Genomic DNA, 8,452 nt, shown 5'->3' with positions numbered 1-8,452 from the left:
GCATTATCCAGTGTTTCAAAGTGTGGGATAATGCCATAGGTTTTACATGCCAACACAATGTTCTGATGGATCTGAGTTGAGTGAATTCACTATCTAGAACCCTAGAGGTCTTAGCGACCTCTAAACCATCAATGTAGGTTCTTCAGCTTTCTGTAGGTTTGCAGGAATATTCAACCTCTTAGCTGTTGTCAGTCTCAAAGAATCCCACCAGCCACATGGAGATGAAGAACAGTGCCTTCAGATGATTGATGTGTGGTTGAAACTATTTCACCCAAGTCTCTAATTTCTGTGTCTGCGTCGTTCGGATGCATGTTCTCATTGATTTTCATTAGTTTATGGCTGTGAAGTCTCCCGTCGACAGGGTCATTCCGAAAGGGCTTTAGTTGCCTTTGGTCAGCTGTGGAACCACAGAGAATACAGAACCTCGGTGCTGGAGTAAGCCAACGCCTGCTGTGGAAGAGTCACAAACTCCACCTGAGAGGACGCTTCATGTCGAGACCTCGATTCTTTTCTTTTTTTAAATTTATTTATTATTTATTACAATTTATTCACTTTATATCTCCTCCCAGTCCCACCCACTCTCCCTCTTCTCCCCTATGCCCCTCCCCTAGTACACTGATAGGGAGGTCCTCCTCCCTTTCCATCTGATCCTAGCCTATCAGGTCTCATCAAGACTGGCTGCATTGTCTTCCTCTGTGGACTGATAAGGCTGTTTCCCCCTCCCCGCCCCCTCCTGCAACCCCTGTCCCCCAGAAGGAGGTGATCAAAGAGCCAGCCATTGAGTTCATGTCAGAGACAGCCCCTGTTCCCCTTAGTAGGGTACCCACTTGGAGACTGAGCTGCCATGGGCTACATCTGAGCAGGGGTTCTAGGTCCTCTTCATGCATGGTCCTTGGTTGGGATATTGCTCTCTGCAGGGCCCTCTGGGCCCAGATTTTTTGGAAGTTAAACAAGGAGAATCCTAGGGAAAATGCTCAATCCTCATTCAGAAGGGCAAACGGGATAGATATCGGAGAAATGAGAAAACAGGGAACAGGACAGGAGCCTACCACAGAGGGCCTCTGAAAGACTCTTCCCTGTGGGGTATTAAAGCAGATGCTGAGACTCACAGCCAAACTTTGGGCAGAGTGCAGGGAATCTTATGAAAGAAGGGGGAGATAGGAAGACCTGGAGGGCACAGAGCTCCACAAGGAGACCAACGGAGTCCTGGATTTCTTTAAGTCTCTGTTTCCTGATCTACGGAGTGGGAAAGAACCACTGCCTCAGGCAGCATATGATGTAAAATGAAATGTGCAAAGCATCTGCTTACTATACTTCATGCCACCAAGGAGACACCTAATAGATACGACTTTTCTTGAATGCTGCTATCAGATTTAGTGAAGTTGTATTACATGAAAAGTCCGTGCCCCTACTGATTGTGTAGTTAGCCCTGAGCACTCACCCTGTCTCTGTGTTCAGAACACACATCCTTTAGGGTGCAACTTTCAAGCCAGCAAACTTTTCTGCAGTACCCACCCCGATGCCATCGCTGCTCACATTAGTTTCTTGTTTCTGTCAATCCTGCCACCTTTCTAGTCTCCACAGCAAGAGACTGTTTGCAGGGACCTAAGAAGGGGAAAAATAACCCAGCCCAAAACTATCAAAGAGTACTATAATATGCTTAAAGCATCACAATAAATTACATAACTCCATCTCAAATCTTGCTGTGGGGAAGGGTTGACATGGGACCTTTGAAGCAACATGAAACAGATCCTAAAAACAGTGCTTTCTTATAGACAAGTACATTTTATTTTTTTAAGCTTCAAAGCTGACGTTCCCTTTGTCATCCCCTCGCTAGGTTATTTTTGACAGGGTTTAGTGTTACGTTATCCCTCGCCCTTTAGAACAGTCTGGGCACAGGTTTGTGCTGTCGAAAATGGTGAATGTTCTTTATCGAAACTATCCATGTGCAAAGAATTTGCTCATTTGTAAAAGTTTCAAAACTAAATGCAGTCTCCATAAGAGAAGACAGGGTGACCCATGAGGCAAGCCAGTGAGGAGATTCGGGGGCACTGTTCTTCTTAAAATGTCCCTCACACCTGAGGTTCATCAAACTTCAAAGACTGTCTAGTTCAGACATAATTCTTTGTTATTTCTCTAATAACCCCCAGCATTATACAAATAAAGAGAGTGTGCCTGGCTACGAAAGTTGTTATTTATATTACTATAGAAATACAGTCTTTTGGCTACAAAGTGGCTGAAGTTTTTTTTAGCATCAGTTTTGGTTTCAAAAGACTTTCATAAAATTGTATTAAGCAGAAATTTAAGCAGTGTATCTATGATACAGGCTGAGGTTATTTCAATAGTGCTATGAAATCGTATTTGCACAAGCATATTATTAATGAAATATAATTACAGTCAGAACAATCTAATAAAACTTTGAAATGATGTAAAATTAAAAAAATTAATTACTGAGCAGCATTTTAAGAACCACTTTCAAATGACTATATCACTCCCTAGTTCAGCTGTATCTTACTCCAAGCAAATGAGGTCTAAGACCCCATTTTTCTTCATGTTTTATTGTTTCTATATGTTTTATTGCTATATGTTTACATATATTTCTATATATTTTGCTATATACTTCTATATGTTTTATTGCTATATGTTTACATATATTTCTATATATTTTGCTATATACTTCTATATGTTTTATTGCTATAAATGAAGTCATACAATTGCACTACAGAAATTTTCTTTAAAAACTCCATCAAAGCACATTTGGTAGAATGTGATTAGATACCATACAAATGCCATCTTACCATTCAAATTTGCATATGACTCAGAAAAAAGGGGAAAAGTTGGAGGCAAAGGCACTACCAATGACTGGACACTTCTTTAGGACCAAGCATCCCATGTTTTCACACACACACACACAAATACACAAATTAGATGTTCTTCTCTCATTTTACAGAAGAACAAGTTGTTCAGGCTCACCCAGAGCAAATGTGTTGGCAGAACATTAATATTACATTTTCATGTCTTCATTATGAGAAACTCAAAGCACATCCATTTCTCTCGGTCACCCAGATTTAAAAGTCCAAATATTCTTTTCATCCAGCTTTTGAGATTCACTAGTCTTTAGAGAAAGTGCAAGAGGTAGCATTTAACTCTTACTCATGCCAGTATCAATCACTATGGACTTTACACTGAAATAGGATTAATGCCATTCTCACACCTAATAAGTTCACTAAAATCCCTTGACATCATATGACTCAGATGACTCGATTATGATTCTAATTGCTGTAGTTTTGCTTGTTTGTTACAATCAACTTTTGGCCGAGCAGCATGGCTGAGAACATGCTTCAGGAGATGAAGCAGTGGCGTGACAAAAACTCCGGCAATAATATGTAATATCTGCAGAGACTGGTCAAGTGTGAGATATCCCTTCCTTACATGCTTGAATTCTAGATCAGTTCAAAAATAAAAAATAAAATCAAACCTGCTAAGATCCACTAGAAATTACTGTTTTTTTTTTCTCCTTGAAAAGAATGAACACGTATCATTTATTAATACTATGATTTTTTTTTTTTTTCAGAAGGCTATTTTCCTACCCAAACTTGCCAGGTTCTCCCAGGAAGGGAGGATAGTTAGTACTAGCCTTATAATGCAGATTTAACAATTAAAACTTGTGGTTACCACCCTGGGGCCATGTTGATGAGGCTGGTGATCTTGTCCTGCTATGGCCAGGTGCACGAGGCTATCTGCCTCTTCTTACTGCTGAATGCTATGTGGATGCTCAGGCTCTGAATAAACGTTAGGGGCCGGTCCCTAGGGAAGACTGTTTTCCTTAGCACTCCTTGGTCTGTGCTCGTCATCTAGGGGTGGGGCCACTTGAATGGGTGGGCCCTGTGAAGGGGTGGGGCCATGTGAAGCGAAAGGGTGACGGAGTGAAGGGGTGGAGCCAGGTGAACCCCTATTCATGTTGACACGTTAACTGCTGTTAACATTATCTAGGTCTTGTCTATGTAGCCACATTGTTGAGATTTCATGGGTGTAGCTTCTGTGTCACATCTAGAAACACTATTTCACAGCAGATTTCTTGGTCCTCTGGCTCTTATGATTTTTTCCACCCCCATTTCTAAGATGTTTCCTGAGCCTTAGGTGTAAAGGTTGGTACCTCATTTTTTTTTTTTTTTTAACAGATCTTGCCTGAGGTTTATTTGTGAAAACAGCATAGGCCACTGGTCATCTGTTAATAGTGTATAGGTGGGTGTCTCACATCAGTCCGTCTGTCTTCACTTTAGCAGCAGCCTTTCCTATGGGGCCTTCACAGGGCCTTGGGCACCTTTGGGAGCCTGAGCTGGAGCTGAAGCCTTCCCCTTAGCTGGAGCTGTGGCCTCTGCCTTGGTTTGAACCTTGGGCTTTGCAGAGCCTACGACCCTTAGCCATGTAGCTTCGAATCCGCTTCCCAAGCTTGGGGTGTGCGATGAAAGCCAAAAGGCTGAGTTTGCATTTGGGGCCCTTTGGCATTTTCGGCTTAAAGGCTGTAGGTGTCACAAGGGCCTCTGCTCGCACACTCACTGCCTTTCTGCTTTTTGCCTGCATCTGCTCCAGGCCTTTCTTGTGCTTCTTGGCAAGGCGCATGTTCCTCAGGAACTTGGGGTCCACCCCTTAAGAGATTCCTATCTTTGTGACCGGGGTTTCTGGGTGCCATTTATGCCGGGGTTTCTGGATGCCATTTCTGTGCCATTTACGGGACTGGTTGTGTGTGGGGTCGTTCTTGGATTTGGCCATGTTTGTACCCGAGGCTCCCGCGGCGTCTGGAACTGGAAGAGAAAGCGGTACCTCATCTTTTTGTTGTTTTGAGTTGAGTTGAGGGTTTGACTATGTCACTCAGGCCAGTCCTAAAGTCCTGGGCTCAAGAGATCTTAGCCTTAGCCCCTTGGGGGGCTGGCCTATAGGGTCACTGTGCCTTGTTTATCCTGAGTTTTTAAAGAGGAAAGTGAGGAATGAGATCCTTTTCACTTTTCTCATATTCCTACCATTCTATGCTTCCAATATGTCACATCGACAGTGGCATGTTGGCAAAAGATGCTAGAAGAAGAGCCCTCATATTTAAAGTAGGGCTCTAGGCTGAAATGAGGCAAGCCCTCTCCTAAGGCCCAGAGCGGTCACGTGGCCCTCCATCTCCTTCATTCCCTCGCTGAGAAATGTGAGCTGGGGGTCTCTTTTCTCTCTCCACCTGTCTGAACTGACTGTACCTATTTGTTTTCTCTTCATTTTTCTACAAAGATTCATTTGTTTGATATTCCCAGAGCCTCACTGTTTCAGTGTAAATAACGAGAAAAGGAGGAGGAAGGAGGAGGAGCTGCAGCTGTGTGCTTTGAGGGCAAGAGAAGAAAGTGGCAGCAGTGGCTTCCCACATCCTCGTCTTCGCAGTGAGACCTCACTTCAAGCGCTCCTCTGCTGGTGCCTTTCGGTCTGGTGGTGCTGTGCTTGTCAACTGCTTGTTTATTTGGAGAAAAAGGTCTCTGGCCACTAGGGAATTCATTTTGACTATATAAAGAAAGCTGTGATTGTGGTTGGGTCATAAACATAAATCTGGAGTTTGTTTGAAGATGGGGAAATAAAAGTTTTCTCACACATTCACCGTTGTGGTCATTAGGCAGAAGTTGGAGAGGGAGAGCTAAAGAGACAGACAGAATTTCCTGGAAGGATGTTCCGAGTCTCATTCATATCATTCAGTTGAGCAGGAGTGTTTTTAAGACTAGGATTGCTGTCAAAAGTCCCTGTTCTCTGAAATCTTTACTTTCATCTGGGGTGGTGGTGGCCTGTCCTTATGGCTTTCCCAGGGACACCAGCTATGCAGGATTCGAGTGTGAGCTACCAGCTTTTCACTGCTCACATGTCTGCCTGGTCTGGAGCCATGTGTCAGGGAGGTCTGCTGGTCTTAAAAGCTGCCCTTGGGAGGAGTGTTCCCTGTATACAGAGTGTTGTCTGCAAAAGAGGCACTGTCCTATGAAAAGAAGAGAGTTTGGGGACATGTGGGTTGGGTGGCTGGAACACAACGGGACACACAGGGAGGAGGCTGGGTACTGAAAAGAGGCTGAGCATAGTAAGGCTTCGTAGTCACAGCAAGATGCTTTGACTTCATTATGAATGCCATGGGGAGCAACGAAGGTTCTGTGTTCCATCCAGGTGTGAGAGCCATGCCAATTGCTTCATCATAGACACACACACACACACACACACACACACACACACACACACACAGTAAGGACTAGGTCCATGAGGTCAGCTTCTACATGCACTAAGTAGAATTGAGAGATGGTGATGAACTAGATAGGATAGACAGGCAAAGTTTGTCACTTATGACTCACTCTGTTGTTCTTAATTATGACCTAGTTAGTAAGCCAAAATAATAACACGGCAGTTCTAGAGATGTAAGAGGTGATGGGTTCGGTCAGTTACTCCTAAGGTTTTTTTTGTCAACTTTGACACAAACTCGGGTCATCTGGAAAGAGAACTTCAGTTGAGAAAATGTCTCTATCACATCAGCCTGTAGGTGTTTCTGTTGGCATTTTCTTGATTAATGCTTGATGGGGGAGGTCCAAGCTTTCTGTGGGAAAGCCAGCATCTAGCAGGTGAGTTGTGTAAGGAAGCAGGCAGAGCAGGTCAGAGAGAGCAAGCCAGCCAGCAGCATATCTCTACGATTTCTGCCCGGTTTCTGTCTCCAGGTTCCTGCTTTGAGTTTCTGCCTTAACATCTCTTCATGGACTGTGATTGGGATATGTGGTCCAAATAAGCCCTTTCCTTTCCCAGGTTTCTTTCTTTATGGTCTTTATCACAGCAACAGAAGACAAACTAAGATAGTCAGTGACCTAAGAATCTGGTTCTGAGTAGAAAGAATCAAGCAAAACACACACATATGCATGCACGTACACAGTGAAGAGTGTCTCCTGAAATTGACTACCAGAAACCGAACTGTGGATCAGTTGGTGCTTGAAGCTGGAGCCACAAATCTGGGAGCTTTTTGATACCTAGAGATCTTTGTCTCTGTGACACACATGTGTGTCAACGGCAACATGTTTGCCTCCTGTCCTACAGAGGAGAGCAAGCCCATGACTTTTTACCAGAAGGGAAAACATTCAGGGTATCTTTTCTTCTGAGGTCTGTTTTGCTGCTGGCGTAGTTTAGTGGAGTTGGGAAATGTGACTCAGCCTTTCTCAGAACCTGTCTTTCTCTCACTTCAAAGCAGCAAACACTCTGTTAACACCAACCTAGAAGGGCACCTTCTACACCCTCCCCCACTCTGTGGAAGGAGTAACTGGAAAGCCAGGCTCGGTGGCACACATGTACAGCCCCAGCGATTGGGAGGTTGAGGCAGGGGGATTGTGAATTGGAGGCCAGTGTGAGTTATGTAGTGAAACATAACTAGAAGTGCTACCAAAAGATTACCAAACACTTATGCTAAAAAGGGTTATAACTGATGCTGTACAACATGTCTAAAATGCAAATATCTTCCAGACCCAGACCACTCCTGGACAACTGTATAAATAAGGGTGCTTGCTTTTCAACTTGTAAGAGAAATGACAAAAGTAACAGGTTTTTAATAGTTCTATAAATACTGTGTTTGAAAATACTGTATGAATACTTGGGATTCTTTTAGGAAATGTTTCCATGTAGTTTCAGTGAACATTTTTGTTACCTTAGTGATTTAAAATGTACTGTCTTAGGGTTTCTATTGCTGTGAAGAGACACTATGGCACCTCATAAAGGAAAGTGTTTAATTGGGGCTGCCTTACAATTCAGAGGTTTAGTCCATTATAGTCATGGTAGAAAGCATGCATAGGCAGACATGGAGCTAGACAAGGAGTCAAGAGTTCTACATCTGAATTGACTGGCAGCAGACAGAGAGAATGAGCCATTGGTCTTGGCTTGGACTTCTGAAACTTCAAAGCCCACCCTCAGTGGTACTCTTTCTTCAACAGAGCCACACCTCTTAATCCTTTCAAATAATGCCACTCCCTATGAGCCTGTGGGGGCCATTTTCTTTCAAACCACCACATGCATGGTTGGGCATGAATTCAGGCACTGAGAGAATTCTCAATTCTAAAATGTCCGCTATTCTGATGTCACGTATTTGCATAAATGGAAGGAGGGATGAAAACAACACAACAAAGGCCCTCCCCAAACCCCAACCAGCCAAGGGGTGTTACTCTGTGTCCAGTACAAAAGCCTTTCAGGTTCTCATTCTGGTGACGTGCAGTTCACGGAATCTGGAGATAGAGTTGTTCCTGTTGGCATTCCTGCTCCACATAAAGGCATCCTGGGACTCAGGAGCCCAGGAACCACATAGCTCTGGAGAGGAAGCCTTCTCAGTAGAGGTGCTGCTGCCTAGGGGAGGGAACCCCCAGCTGAGGTGAGCAACCGGGAGCCTCAGTCCTGCTCCCCTTATCTGCTTCATTGCTTC

This window comes from Psammomys obesus, unplaced genomic scaffold (assembly GCF_907164565.1).
Source record: "Psammomys obesus unplaced genomic scaffold, mPsaObe1.curated_primary_1811, whole genome shotgun sequence".
NCBI lineage: Eukaryota > Metazoa > Chordata > Mammalia > Rodentia > Muridae > Psammomys > Psammomys obesus.
The sequence above is the reverse complement of the archived record's forward strand: the minus strand, read 5'-3'. Positions refer to the sequence as shown.